This window comes from Hyperoodon ampullatus (assembly GCF_949752795.1).
Source record: "Hyperoodon ampullatus genome assembly, chromosome: 5".
NCBI classification, from domain to species: Eukaryota; Metazoa; Chordata; class Mammalia; order Artiodactyla; family Ziphiidae; genus Hyperoodon; species Hyperoodon ampullatus.
In genome coordinates this window covers 40,133,521-40,149,439 of record NC_136918.1, presented here as the reverse complement: position 1 = coordinate 40,149,439, position 15,919 = coordinate 40,133,521, and the positions used below count along the sequence as shown (strand labels likewise).

Below are 15,919 nucleotides of genomic sequence, written 5' to 3'. Positions count from 1 at the left end.
CGTGTCCGGAGCCTGTGCTCCGCAACGGGAGAGGCCACAACAGTGAGAGGCCCGCGTACCGAAAAAAAAAAAAAATTACCAGTTCTCTATCCTTGTAGCCTGAAGCTTATCATTTATCCCTTCCACTCATTATTTGATCTCCACAATGAGGTTAGAGCAATAGGACTTTACGCTCCTTAGCTACAAATGCCAAAGGAGGCAAATCTGTGGTTTATTTTCTGTACATCACTCTGTACAATTGTTCACCAAATTCTTTGAAAAAATATTACCCATTTGTTTGTGAAAACCTTCAGAAATCCTTTTAGGATACTGGAATTAAATAATTAGAGAAAACAAGACATAGGGAATTTAGAGATCTGATATTTCCTAAAGTTGGAGAAATGCTCTGAAAAAGAAACGAGTTTAAGGTAGACAGCACTCTTCATTTTATTCACTCTATTTCTTTCACACTGATTATTTATTTCAATTAATATTTGAAGGTCATTTTATTGACATTTGAATATTTGAATGCCACTGTATTATCATATATTATAAAGCTATAATATTATATAATAGGGACATTATCTGTTACATTCTCCCAATACTTGCCAAATATTGTTTATAAAAACAAAAATACATGGAATTGATCAGGTTATTATTTTTCTCTTCAAAGTTTACATTTTCCCAACTCAGATAGAAAATCTAACCTCAGGAACTATATACCAGATTTTCTAAAGGTGAGAAAATGTTAAAATGAACACAATTTTTTAATTATACTGTCCCTTCATATTGGGGGAAAAGAAGTTCACCAACTGTGAATTCTGGATTAAATATCCTTCTATCCCAATCTTTGTAAGAGAAACATTAAAAGCCTATTTAGGATTTTATACTGTAACATGTTGTGACTCTTTAAGGATTTGCTACATTTGTTTCACCTATACTATCTTTTTATTTGTCTTAATTATTTTAAAGCAAAACCCCAACTTTGTTATTTCACCCTGTATCAGTCAGTATTTATATCCTTAAAATAATTATCTGGATATTTTCCTATATAACCATATTTCTTCAATTGTCTTGAAATATGTTCTTACAATTGACTTTTTTCGAATAGGAACCAAGTAAGGTCCACACTTGCCAGGTGGTTATGTTGCTTACATCTCTTTTTATCTAAAACAGCCATACTATTACATATTGTTGATCTGCTAAAGACAACATATCACATGCCCTCTAATACTTCCAACATTCTAAATTTTCTTTGCTGTTTGCTTTGTGATGTTGGTTTATTTGTTTCTCCATCCTTAGTATTCTTCTTTTTTTTTTAAATTTATGGCTGTGTTGGGTTTTCTTTGGGGTGCGGGCTTTCTCTAGTTGCAGTGAGCGGGGGCTACTCTTCATTGCAGTGCGCAGGCTTCTCACCGCGGTGACTTCTCTTGTTGTGGAGCACGGGCTCTAGGCACATGGACTTCAGTAGTTGTGTCATGTGGGCTCAGTAGTTGTGGCTCGTGGGCTCTAGAGTGAAGTCTCCATAGTTGTGGCACACGGGCTTATTTGCTCAGCGTCATATAGGATCTTCCCGAACAAGGACCCGAACCTGTGTCCCCTGCACTGGCAGGCAGATTCTTTATCACTGCACCACCAGGGAAGTCCCTTAGTATTCTTAATATACTAATTATTGGCCCTACAACTATGCTAAAATTTGGGATTAGATGTTTTGTTTGTTTTTGAAAGAATAGTTCTTAAGTGGTGCCCTGTATCCTGCATCGTGTTTGGAGACAAGCAATGTCTAATTGTCCCTTCTTAGTGATGTGTTGATTGATTGTGCAGTTGATTCAGGTCATAATAGCCTGCATATCAGAAGGTTGACTTAACACAGCTCTCTGATTTTTGGCCACAAATAATCTAAATTCTTCCAGCTAGTGACATCAAGGTATGGATCAAATGACTGTGCATAACCCCTTTCTTGGGTTCTGAGCTAGGAGATCTGGGAAATTAATTTAGATGTGCATGTGTATTCTAACACAGGCATATTAACCAAATTTTAAAAGTAAAAAACGGATCACAGGGATTATAAAGAGTAATGGAATCTGAGAACCACCCCCTTTAACTCTCCATGAAAATACCCTTGAAAGGATACAGATAACAAGGAAAAAGCAACAGTGATTCCAGAAACTATGCATAAAAAGAGTGGAAACAGCAAAATTATGGAGGGATGTCTTTAAACTTTGATGACATTACATAAATGTCATTGAAAGCTGATGTATCCTTTAACCCGTAAACTAAAAGAGCACTGGTACAATTTTGGGCAAATCCCATTCATATCCCCTAAATACTGAATGTGTACTTTAACTTTATGTAGATCTGAGTTTAATTCTTGGATTCTTGCCTCTTAACTGCTATGTAATTCTGGGGAAGTTACTTCATCTCTATAAGCTCCTATTTCTTTATTTATGAAATATGGAGTGGATTTCATTACTTTCCTCAGAGTCTGCATGTAGGAATTAAGCTGGAGAATGCATGTATGTATAATAGTATCATGTTGTTTTAAAATAGGTTTTATTATTATTTAGAAATGGTAAGGCTAACAGAGATAACTGTCATTGAAAATATAGTTTGTTATACTTACGGATGTCAACTTTACTGTGGTTTCCATGGGAAGGAACAGGCAAGGCAGGTTAAACATTTTTAGGATTGAGTAGTTTGAATAATTCCATTGGCTCTCGGGTCTCTAGTTTTCTGGTACCCAACCCTGGGGTGATTAAGGCAGGTGACTAGTGGCCCAGAATATGAGAATCCAATAGACAAGTTAGTTGGGCTGTGGTCTCTGGATTGCACTTAAAAGGCATATGGTGCAAATTACTGTTTTGAATTTTTCATCCCTTCCCCACTGATCTAAATGATACTATTTTTATATAACAGTTTCTCCTTTATTCATAGATCTATTTTTCATCTGTACATTTTTTCCCCATGGGTCTCCTGTATCCTTTCTTTCTGTATAGCTTTTCAATATATACTAATTGTTTTAAACTTTTTGTTTTGAAATAATCTTAGACTTGCAGAAAAGTTGAAATAATAGTACAGAGTTCATGTATAGTTTCAACCAGTTTCCTGTGGTAACATCTTTCTAACTTTTTAAAAAAATGTTATTGGTGTAGAGTTGATTTACAATGCTGTGTTAGTTTCAGGTGTACAGCAAAGTGATTCATATATATATATATATATATTCTTTTTCAGATTCTTTTCCCATATAGGTTATTTCAGAACACTGAGTAGAGTTCCTTCTGCTATACAGCATATCCTTGTTGATTACCTATTTTATATATAGTAGTGTATATATGTTAATCCCAAACTCTTAATTTATTCCTCCCCCTCACCTACGATAACATCTTCAATAACATAGTACAATTGTCAAAACCAGGAATTAACATTGTTACGCTGCTATTAACTAAATGCAAGCCTTTCTCAAATTTAACCAGTCTTTTGCCTAATGTTCTTTTTCTTTTCCAGGATCCAATTTCAGTTCTTATATTGCACTTAGTTGTTGTGTCTCCTTACTCTCCTCTAATCTGTGGCAGTTCCTCCCTTTCTCCTTCTTTCCTTGTCTTTTATGATGTTGGCATTTTGGATGAGTTCTAGTCTGTCATTTTGCAAAATGTTTCTCCATTTAGGTTTGTCTGATGTTTACTCATCATTAGATTGAGATTATACATTTAAAAAGATAATACACAGAAATAATGTTATGTTCTCAGTTCATGGTATCACTATATCTTCTTACTGGTGATGTTAATATTGATAACTTGGTTAAGGAGGTGTCTGCCAGATTTCTCCATTGTAGATTACTATTTTTTCCTTTATAATAAATACAATGATCTTAAGTATAGAGTTCAATGAGTTCTGAGAAATGCATACATCTAGATAACCCACACACCTAAGATATGGAACATTTCCATCCCTCTAGAACATTTGCTTATGTGGCTTCCTAGCTTCCTCTCCATAGTAACACCCCAAAAAGCAACTCTTCTGATTTCTTTGATGTATTTCTGGATTCTCTCTGCTAAAATTTGTTAAGGATATTTGGATCTATGCCCATGAATTATATTGGTCTATAAATTAAACTGTCTTTAAATGTGCTTGTCTTGTTTTGGAATCATGATTATTCTGGCTTCAAAAAAAAAGTTGAAAGATACTTCCCTTCTGTTTTCTGAAAGAGTTTATGTAATAATGGTATTACCGTTTTCCCAAATATTTAATAGAATTCATCACCGTAACTATCTGCACCTTGAGTTTTGATGTTGGGTAGGTTTGCAGTGATGAATACATATTGTTTAAGAGATACATGCTTATCAAGATTTTCTATTTCTTTGTGGGTATGTTTTGATAGTTTGTGTCTTTCAATAAATTTTCCATCTAAGGGGACTTCCCTGGTGGCTCAGTGGTTAAGAATCCACCTGCTAATGCAGGGGACACGGGTTCGAGCCCTGGTCCGGGAAGATCCCACATGACGCGGAACAGCTAAGCTAATGCACCACAACTACTGAGCCTGTGCTCTAGAGCCTATGAGCCACAACTACTAAGCTGGCGTGCCACAACTATTGAAGCCCACCTGCCTAGAGCCCGTGTTCCACACCGCTATGAAGAGTAACCCCTCTCTCCGCAACTAGAGAAAGCTTGCACGCAGAAATGATAACCTGACATGGCCAAAAGTAAATAAATAAATAAATTTATTTTAAAAAAATTTCCATCTAAATTGTCAAACGTATTGGCACAGAGTTATCAACAAAATTGCCTTATCGTGTTTTAATGTTTGTAAGATCAGTAGGGATGTTCTCTCTTTCATTCCTAACATTGATAGTTTGTGCTTTTTCTCTTTTGTCTTGATCTACAGAACTATGGTTTTATCCAAACTGATGATCTTTTCAAATTATTAACATGTGAATGTGTTTTCTTTTTTGTTAGTTTACTTTCTATTTCACTGGCTTCCACTTTTTATTATTTTCTTCCTTTTATATTTGGGTTTCTAGCTTCTGAAGGTAAAAGCTTAGAGTATTAATTTTAAAATTGTATTCATTGTTAATATAAGTATTTAAAGATTACAAATTTCTCTTTCAGTGCTTCATTAGTTGCATTCCACAAATTTTGTTACATTGCATCTATAAATTGCTTCCAGTTGTTTCATAATATCCCACATGTCTTTCCACTTACATTACTATCTACAACTCTCAAGGATGAGTGACTCATGATGTCTCCAATACTCTAACACCCAACACAAATACTGCTTCAGTAATTCCTAATATCATACCCTTGTATTCTGAGAATTTCTTTGGGGTACATACCCAGGAGCAGAATTTTTATCATATATCTAACTACCTTACTTCTTTCTATTTATCATTTGAACAATTTACCAAAAAAATAGTTTTTTTTCTTGATTTTCATGTAAATGGTGTTTAATTTGTGCTTAAAATGCTGGTTTTCTTCTTTTTCAGTCCACATACCTTTATTCTTTTTTTTCTTCCCCACTACAACATTGACTAGAAGTGTTAACCTTTGTCTTAATCTTAGTTTTGAAAAGACTGTATCTTAGACACTTATGGAAAGTATTTTGTAGTTTCCTGTTTTTAGCCTAAGCTCCTTCCTAGTGTACCATAGTATTCATCATTGATGAATATTAAATTTTAACAAAACATTTCTAAATATACTGAGATTATTATATGGTTTTTCCCCTTTAATATATTTTTGTAATGATTTTTTTTTTCCAAATTGAATTCAGTGTACATTGCTGGATAAGCACAATCTTGTCATAATGTGTTTTTTTTAATATATTGCTTTATATATTTTTCTCTTTCTTTGGAATATATGTTCAGAAATGAGATTAACTTGTTATTTTTCCTCTCTTGTTATATCCAAATCTTGTTTGGGCATTACAGTTATACTGGTCTCATAAAGCTGTGGAACAATCTCTGATATTTTGTTTTCTGGAAAACTTTGTAATTCTGTCCCTTGAATCTTTGGTATGGTTCAACTAGAAAAATAGCTGGGTGTGTGAGAGTGTGTATGTATACATGTGATTATTTAACAGTAATATGTCAATTTTCTTCTTTTGATTTGATCCAGTTTTTGTAAGTTTTATTTCTCTAGGAAGTTGTTCACTTATTTAAAATTTCAAAATTGGCACATACAGTTGTTCATTTTGTTTTCTTAATTGTTAATCTCTGCTTCATCTAGAGCTATACTCCTTTTATTCCTGTTATTATTTTTAGTGAGTTTCTTTCCTTGTCATAAACGTTTCATTTTACTTTTTTTTACCTCAAAGAAACATCTTAAAATTTCTGCAATGGTTTGTTTTCTTTATTTTCTTCTAACTTATTGTGTTTTAATTATTTTATTTTATATAACATTAAATTGAATGTTTTTTCTTTATATTAATCATATAAAGCTGACTGTCACCAATAAAAAGAACTCCAGTCAGTAAATTTCCAAAATAGAAACCTCCTTCTTTCTCACTTTATAGCCAATTAACTTACATTCTGCAAAATGAATTTCAAACTCAAACCCCTCTGATTACATAGGGCTTCAGAGTCCTTCACACGATCTTTGTATCCAGGCTTCAGACAAAGAAAAGAGAGCATGTGTGGAAAAAGCTCTTTATTCCTCAGGGATGGCAGTCATTACATACATTCACATTTATTGATGAGACCTATTGTTTGGCCACAAGTCTCTGTAGTAAAGCTGGGAAATGTAGTCTAGCTGTGGACTAAGCAAAAAGAAAACACAGACATTGGTCAGCATTGGGACAGTCGTGCCAGAGTCCATAATTGTACTCATGAAATATCCACTTTCTCCTTCTCTTCATGCTGACATCCCCCTGAGAAATATCCCAAAGACATACCCGTCACTTCTCAAAGTCCAGGATCTTCAGGTGATTTGCTGTCCTCTTCTTCAGATTTGAACATGATTCCTGTTCCAGCAGCCAATAAGTAATAAAACTAGTTATCTGTTCCCTTCCACACGCATTGCACAGTGTTAAAATCAGGGACAGAAAAACCACTCCACAAGCTCTGATTCAGAAAGGGGAAGAATAGGAGACATAAAACAACCATTATTCTGTGTTAATTCAAAAATCCTCCTGAGCAATCTTAACGTGGACAGTACCCTCCTGTCCCTATTTTGGAGGTGTTAGAAGTTCTTTGCATTCTCAGAATCAAATAGGTTTTGATTCTACTCTGGAGGGGAGTCTTCTTCTATCTGTGGTTCTCTGGGGCCCCAGACTCTAATCACTGTTAAATTATTCCTCTGTCTGTTGTTAGTCTCGCTTTCTTTTCTATTTCATCAGCGTCACCAAGGATGAAGTAACAAAGCCCTCTTTGGCTTTGTCAGCAGCTGCTGGCCTCCATAACACTCCCTTGTCCTTCATAGCGCATCCCTGCTCCAGGTGAGTGGGTCAAGCATTATCAGAATTTGTTCCCCACTAACCAGTCTGTTTTGACCACAATGTCTTATCCCATTGGAGCTCTGGATTATGGCTAGGACAGGATTTTACTTACTTTCCCAGTGGACTTGTCTCTCCAGTGTGTGGTGGGTGGTGTGGTACTTGCTCCCCTAGATCCCTCCTTGCTAGGTTGCAGTGGCTTGGCTGCTTTCTTGTCCTCAAAGTGGCAGATTTTGAAAGGTAGCCCTCTCCATAGAGCTACTATCTCCACATTCTGTTGATTACTCCCTCCTCTCTCCTCTTCAGTTCAGGAGTAATAATGGCTCTTTGCTTCTCCTGACCCCAGGGTCAGTTTACCATCCCTCTTTGGATTTCCTTAACCCTACCTATACCTTGGTAAACACGTCTTTATCCAACTCTCCTTGATTGCCTTATTTGAGCACATCCTCTTACTCTTATTGAGACATAAATGATGATGTAAGCAAATCTGACTTTGAATTCCAACTCTGCCACTTGCTTTAAGGACAAGTTTTGTGATACAATTAGTGATTATTTTGCATAAAATTGTTTTGCATGATATAATACTAGCAGTATTTCTTGTGCTTGAGCCAAACTAAAAATATATATAGCACATGAGTTTCTTGTGGTAGGAAGGGAAACTTCCACATTTTAAAATAATGTTTAGTTTTGTTTCTCCCAAAAAGCAGAGCTTGAGACAGTCTTACATGTGTGAAGTGATCCTAGGGAACCAGAGTCGTGGAACTGCAAGAGTAAACTGGGAAAGAAAGGAAGACTAATCCAAATGTGCATTATTGACTTGGTTCTGCTATGAACAACCAGAATTAAATTTCCCTGCAGAGTTTCTGAAGACTAAGAATATGTCTCAGAACTGTCAGTCTAAGGACATTTGAGAGAGGGATTTTTATCCCCTGACTCCTGTCTACCACATGTCAAGCAATATATTATCTCTCTAGCTGTTCCAGAAAGGCTGCGTCAGCTCCCACAGCATCCTGTATTAAGACATAAGAGAAGCCCTAGGAAAAAAAGCAAGAAATGAGGAACTGTTAAGATATATCTGAAGACTGCTGGTTGTCACAGCGATAGCCAGAGCCAAAAGGTGGTGGAAATTTTTAAATTGGCATAAAAGTTGTCCAACCTATTACCACCCCTCAACTTGGTAATTTACATAAGCAGAGGTCAATTTACAAATGTTTGTTCAATGAGAACATGCAAACTATTCTTTCATAGTCGCTTTAGATTTCATTCCTTTTGATAAATACAAAATTGTCAAACTGTCATTCAAGTAAGAATTCTGATTTTTGAGCTAGGAACCTTGATGCCGGAGGAGACTAGGAGGATTGTTCTCTGGGCGCCAAGACACATACTGTTCAAATAAACTGTGATAGTCATAAATGCTTCCTCTAAAACTTTATGGCTTCCATTAGTTTTGTGTATTGATCCAGACTTGCATTTTCCATTTGTTTGATTATTATAATATTTTCTGTTGAGGTTGTAAAATTGTCTATAACACTTACAGCATTGCAGAGCACTTGAAATTTTTTTAAATGACCAATGTTTATGTGTGACTTTTCCTTTGCATAAGTTTATATCCAAATTTCAGGACTAACATATAATCTAATATGTTCTATTTGATCTCATCACTCAAATTTCTAAATTGTTACTCCTCCCCATCCCACCTCTGCCATAATTCTTAGTAGGATTCAGGTGAACTCTAAGATATGACAAATCCTCTTAAAAATAGATGTACTGGGCTTCCCTGGTGGCGCAGTGGTTGAGAGTCCGCCTGCCGATGCAGGGGACACGGGTTCGTGCCCCGGTCCAGGAAGATCCCCCATGCCACGGAGCGGCTAGTCCCGTGAGCCATGGCCGCTGTGCCTGCGCGTCTGGAGCCTTTGCTCCACAACGGGAGAGGTCACAACAGTGAGAGACCCGCTTACCGCAAAAAAAAAAAAACAGATGTACTGTTGAGCATCTTTTCATGTGCCTCTTGGCCATCTGTATGTCTTCCTTGGTGAAATGTCTATTTAGGTCTTCCACCCATTTTTCAGCTGGATTGTTTGTTTTTTGATATTGAGCTCCATGGGCTGTTTGTATATTTTGGAGATTAATCCTTTGTCTGTTGTTTCATTTGCAAATATTTTCTCCCATTCTGAGGACTGTCTTTTTGTCTTGTTTATTTCCTTTGCTGTGCAAAAGCTTTTAAGTTTAATTAAGTCCCATTTGTTTATTTTTGTTTTTATTTCCATTACTCTAGGATGTGGGTCAGAAAAGATCTTGCTGTGATTTATGTCAAAGAGTGTTTTCCCTGTTTTCCTCTAAGAGTTTTATAATGTCTGGTCTTACATTTAAGACTTTAATCCATTTGGAGTTTATTTTTGTGTATGGTGTTAAGTGGGGTTAGGTAGTGTTCTAATTTCATTCTTTTACATGTAGCTCTCCAGTTTTCCCAGCACCACTTATTGAAGAGGCTGTCTTTTCTCCATTGTATGTTCTTGCCTCCTTTGTCATAAATTAGGTGCCCATATGTGCATGAGTTTATCTCTGGGCACTCTATCCTGTACCATTGGTCTATTATTAGAGAAATGCAAATCAAAACTACAACGAGGTATCACCTCACACTGGTCAGAATGGCCATTATCAAAAAATCTAGAAACAATAGATGCTGGAGAGGGTGTGGAGAAAAGGGAACACTCCTGCACTGTTGGTGGGAATATAAATTGATACAACCACTATGGAAAACAGAATGGAGTGCCCTTATAAAACTAAAAGTAGAACTACCATATGACCCAGCAATCCCACTACTGGGCATATACCCTGAGAAAACCATAATTCAAAACGATACATGTAGCACAATGTTCATTTCAGCACTATTTACAGTAGGCAGGACATGGAACCAACCTAAATGTCCATCAACAGGTGAATGGATAAAGAAGATGTGGCACATACATACAATGCAATATTACTCAGCCATAAAAAGAAATGAAACGGAGTTATTTGTAGTGAGGTGGATGGACTTAGAGTCTGTCATACAGGGTGAAGTAAGTCAGAAAGAGAAAAACAAACACTGTATGCTAACACATATATATGGAATCTAAAAAAACAAACAAAAAATATGATATTAATGAACCTAGTTGCAGGGCAGGAATAAAGAGGTAGACATAGAGAATGGACTTGAGGACATGGGGTGGGAGGGAGAAGCTGGGGCGAAGTGAGAGAGCGGCATGGACATATATACACTACCGAATGTAAAATAGTTGGCTGGTGGGAAGCAGCATCATAGCACAGGGAGATCGGCTCGGTGGTTTGCGATGACCTAGAGGGGTGGGATAGGGAGGATGGGAGGGAGGCTCAAAGGAAGGGGATATGGGGACACATGTATGCATATGGCTGATTCGCTTTGTTGTGCAACAGAAACTAACACAGTATTGTGAAGCAATTATACTCTAATAAAGATCTATAAAAATATATATATAGATAGATGTACTTGGTTTGGTTTGGTTTACTTGGCCAGTATCTAAAAGTAAAACTTCACACTTATGAAGAGCATATAAAATGTTAAAACTCAACTTAATTTAGTGAAAGTGGACATGCAAATTAACTTTTTTGACAGTTTTACTGAGATAGATAGTTTGTAGAATCATTATGCTTTGTTGCAAGTAATATGGTCTTCTCTTTATAGATTAAATTCCATTTTTATTTTTAAGACATGTAATTGTTGAATTCAATCTTGGAAATCAGAGATGCAGAAACTATTAAACTCTTAAGTCATTGGAAGTACTTTAACTCATTTCAGATTAGGCATTTTTCATGTCTTTTCTCAGTACACAAGGAATATGTGCCACCTGCAGATAACTAACTTGATAACAAATTCACACTTCTAGCCTCTCCTTACACCTCACCTCACAAGGATCACAGGAATACCTGTCTTTTTCACTTCCTTCACGTTCCCTCTTCCTCTCCTGCTCAAGATGTGCTTTATTTCGCTTCACAAATTACCAAAACTAATATAAGAAGAATCAGAAAATCTGAAGAGCCCTGTGTGTTAACTAAATTAAATTTATAATAATAAAATTCCTCACATAGAGAACTCCAGGCCCAGAAGGATTCATTGGTGAATTCTACCAAATATTTAACGGAAAAAAAAAAAATCCAAGATTATACAAGCTCCTTTAGAAACTAGAGAAATAGTGTGCATTCCACATCTATTTTTATAAGCCAGCATAACCCTGGTGTCAAAATCAGTCAACAACTTTACTTGAAAAGAATATTACATATGAGCATAGATACAAAGTGATAGAGATACAAATTTTAGCTTTATTGCTAGTAAAGCTGTTTGATATACATCTCTTAGGTCTTTGGTTTAGAGTCACACACATCTTTACTTTAATTAAAACAGGTGTGTATTGTACATATTGTTTTATAATATTTTTATTAGATTTTATGCCATGAACATTTTTTCATGTCATTAAAAATCCATCTATAACATAATTTTTAGCTCTTCTCAAAGTAATGCCTATCTGTTTAATCAGTTCTGATTGGCTTTATAGAAGTACTACTTCTGAGTATTTTACACATTCCTTGTTCTGTGTATTAAAACACACACACACACACACAATATGAAAAATTCCCTTTATAGTTGAACATAATAGTATTTTCTTTTAAAAATTATTTTGGTTTATTTGATCTAAGTTAACCTCTCTCTATCCTTTTTTTTTTTTTTTTTTTTTTTGCGGTACGCGGGCCTCTCACTGTTGTGGCCTCTCCCGTTGTGGAGCACAGGCTCAGGACGAGCAGGCTCAGCGGCCATGGCTCACTGGCCCAGCCGCTCCGTGGCATGTGGGATCTTCCCGGACTGGGACACGAACCTGCGTCCCCCGCATCAGCAGGCGGACCCTCAACCACTGCACCACCAAGGAAGCTCCCAACATTTTTATCTTTTAAGAAAAAAATTTAGTAAGAAATTTCCTTGGAAAAAAAAATAGCGGTTTATTACATTTTTTTCTTCATTTTTTTTGAATGCAAAAACCACATATTTATTAAATATATGATTAACTTAAAAACACCAAACCAGTTTGTTTTAAAGTGTTCCTCATCCAAAACCTTGGACAAAACCATCACTCCAAAGTGAACTGAAAAAACAGTTTACAAGGCAAACACTGACAATAGGTATGGACAGGCACTACCAAAAACTGCTATTTGTTCTTTAATTAACTAATGCCATTCTCAAGTTACGTAGGGCAGTCACTTTGACAGATTCCTTTTTTATAAACATTCATAAATTTAAAAATGTCTAGATATTCTAAAGAGCTGCAAACATTAATACCTTACAACAGCAGCTTATGTCTATTGTTGGAAAAAAGCACTAAAATCCTCTTCCATTGCAAGTCATTTATTTCTCTGATGGAAGTGAGCAAGGTCACTACAATATTAACCTCTTTTCTAGAACAATGTAAATAACAAGGTATACACATCTTAAATTTGGTAGGTCATAAAAGTTAGGATGAAATCATTTTTTTTGACACAACAGAAAAATAAGTAAAAATTAAATACTTTAACCCAATATTTGGTATTGACAAATAAGTAGTGCCAACTTCATATACAAAGGACAGCACAATCTGTTTTTTTAAAAAATCCTCAATGTCATGGTATTTGGGGTAAAAATATTTCGAATATTAAATGTTTCCTTTTTGCTTAAAGGAATATAAAACAAACACCATCAAGCTGCGACCGTAACTGTTTCAGCTGGGGTAAAGTGACCATTTGGTCCATGGCACAAGTTACGTATATCACACTTCTGTCAAACTGAAACCTTAAGTTTATAAGATTTCATGTTTATAAGCTACAGTACACACTGACTAAGATGTCAGTCCCTCACAGTTTTTTAGAAAAATATCTACATTTGTCCTTACAGATGTCAAAATGTTACACCATCATTTGTTCAAAAAACAAAAAGATGCACATTCATACTGTGAAGTTATTAGGAAAATACTCTTGCAAATAAACTATATAAAGATAAAATACTTCAAAGTATGTGGGTTGTTTTTTGTTTGTTTGTTTTACAATATTCTATAAAGTGCAGAGTAATCCTAAGGGAAAAATTACTCCCTATAACATAGTTTAATTACAGCAGCTTTTGCAGAGCAATACTTAGAGGAAGGTGGACACTTCCGTTTCCTCGGGAAGAGAAGGATGGAAGAGGATCTTCTGATTCAAATTTTTTTTTTTTTTTTTGGCCATAAGTCTGCTTTCTTCAGGAATGGTTGCTGATGCCAAATCTCCATTAAGTGTATTTCTTGAACAGTGAACAGGTCTCTCTGGGTCTTTGAGAGGAACATCATTACAAGAGTCTGTACCTGTGTAGGTTCTTCGGCGCCGCTGGGAGAGTCGGTGAAGTGTAGACACGGTTTCTTTTATAGAGTGGCTACTCCTCTCTGAACTCCAAGAACCAGGGTGGCTGACAGGACACTTCATCATTTGAACAGGAGAAGTTGACACAGGAGAAACTAAGGGATCCAGATGGCACAGCTGAAACATCCCGTGTTTAAACTTGGCATTCACTATCTTCACACATTCCTCAAGCGTTGTGATATTACACGTCGCCCTAAGTAGAGAAGAGGCTTCATTCATGTTCTCTATGCTGGGTGATGAATGATTCTCATCATGGTGAACAAATTCTCGGATCATATGAACTTGCTTCATTAGGAGGTCACTGTAGAGGCGAAGGTCAGACATTTTGGTTTTCAGAGATTCACTGGTTTCACTTATTTCTTTTTCTTTTTTAGTCCTAGTATCAGACAAACAGGCTTTGGAGCTCCCCAGACAACCAGCCACCTTTGTCTTTCAGCTGCATTCACTGCCTTCATGTAGAAATGCTGCTCTCCTGGAATGATTAATTCCATTCTTGTGTTGTCTGCTGAATGGACTTTAATTTCACAAACTGCCATCTTTATACTTCCTTCGTTCCCTTTGAAAACATCATCTTGTGAATCATAGTAGGACAGGATTCCATTATCTAAAACAAACCAACGAGGCTGCCAACCTGCGAGATAGTTGGTCCACTTGTACAGAACTCCCTCCGTGCCTCAGGACCCGGCGCCGCGCATGCTCCTGGCCCGGCACCGGCCGCGGTGAAGGGAGAAACGCGGGGCCAGGGCAGCCTCTCCCGCCCCGCCCGGGCCCCTCCCCCAGCGCCCCCCAGCCGGCACCGAGCATCCCTCAGCCCGCGCGCGCTGCCGGGGCGTGGCGGCCCTCAGAGGCCGAGACGGCGGCCGCCGCCTGGTGCTTGGGGGCCTTGAGACATCCCGGGGCGAGCCCCGGCGGCGGCGCAAGGTCGGGACCACGGCCGGCCTCCCGCTTGCGCTTCCACCGCCCGGCTGCTCCCTTCTGCTCCCCCTTTGTCTTCATATTTTTAAAAGGGGATATGGGGAGGGGGAAGGGTAAGCTGTGACAAAGTGAGAGAGTGGCATGGACATATATACACCACCAAACGTAAAATAGATAGCTAGTGGGAAGCAGCCGCATAGCACAGGGAGATCAGCTCGGTGCTTTGTGACCACCTAGAGGGGTGGGATAGGGAGGGTGGGAGGGAGATGCAAGAGGGAGGGGATATGGGGATATATGTATATGTATAGCTGATTCACTTTGTGATACAGCAGAAACTAACCATTGTAAAGCAATTATACTACAATAAAGATGTTAAAAATAAATAAATAAAAGGGGAAATGTTTACCATACTTTAAAGGCTTCTTGAATATCCATCAGCAAACATCCTAAGAGCAATTGCTTAGGTGTTTTTGTTCACTCAAATTTTAAGCAAGGCTTTAACAATTTTTTGGCAACTCTGTACAAAGTTGCCAGCTTATTTATGAGCATATATTACCTGTGTACAAATAACAGAACATGTCGTACAGATATGATGATTTTTCAAATGAACTTATATTTCCTCCGTAAGCCAGGAAGATTATGGAATAGCTACCTTGATGTACTTCACGAAATAAGGATTGTTTAGTGTCAAGTGCCACCGTGTATAAAACAATCTACCCAATTAGATTCATTCACTGAAGACTCCTGATATCCTTTCAATCTTAATATTGGTTTAAATGTTAATCAGGAAAATTGACAGTCTTCCCTAATTTGAGTTCAGATTTTGCTCATGAATTCCACAGAGTATTTTCCCTTTACTGTTGATCATACATAAATATTATATATTCATAAAAGTTTAATGAAACTTAACTTTAAAAAGTTACCACAAAAGAGAAGCAGCTGTAAATGCCAAGGCTTGCACTGACTAATGTAATGTTAGTCTATAATCACAGACTCCAATCTGCCCCCAAACAAATTACACTGTGACAAAAACTGTCTGCAAAAGAAAAGTCAAAATGAATATAATATTGGAATCAGCTTCAGTGGAGTGACCCAACAGAAGAGTCACTAAAGATTAAAATGGGATCTGACAACAAGGCAAGATATGACTCCAGGATCCAGAGTACAGAGGTT

General features: G+C 37.0%; 1 pseudogene across 1 annotated transcript; it reads right to left on the bottom strand.

The window, feature by feature from the left end:
* Positions 1-13,544: 13,544 nt before the first annotated feature.
* LOC307053714 (pleckstrin homology domain-containing family A member 3-like) lies at positions 13,545-14,827 on the bottom strand (annotated as a pseudogene). Its single transcript has 2 exons — positions 14,644-14,827; positions 13,545-14,504 (listed from the first exon to the last, which is right to left on the bottom strand). The product of its transcript is annotated as a pleckstrin homology domain-containing family A member 3-like (transcript).
* Positions 14,828-15,919: the final 1,092 nt, after the last annotated feature.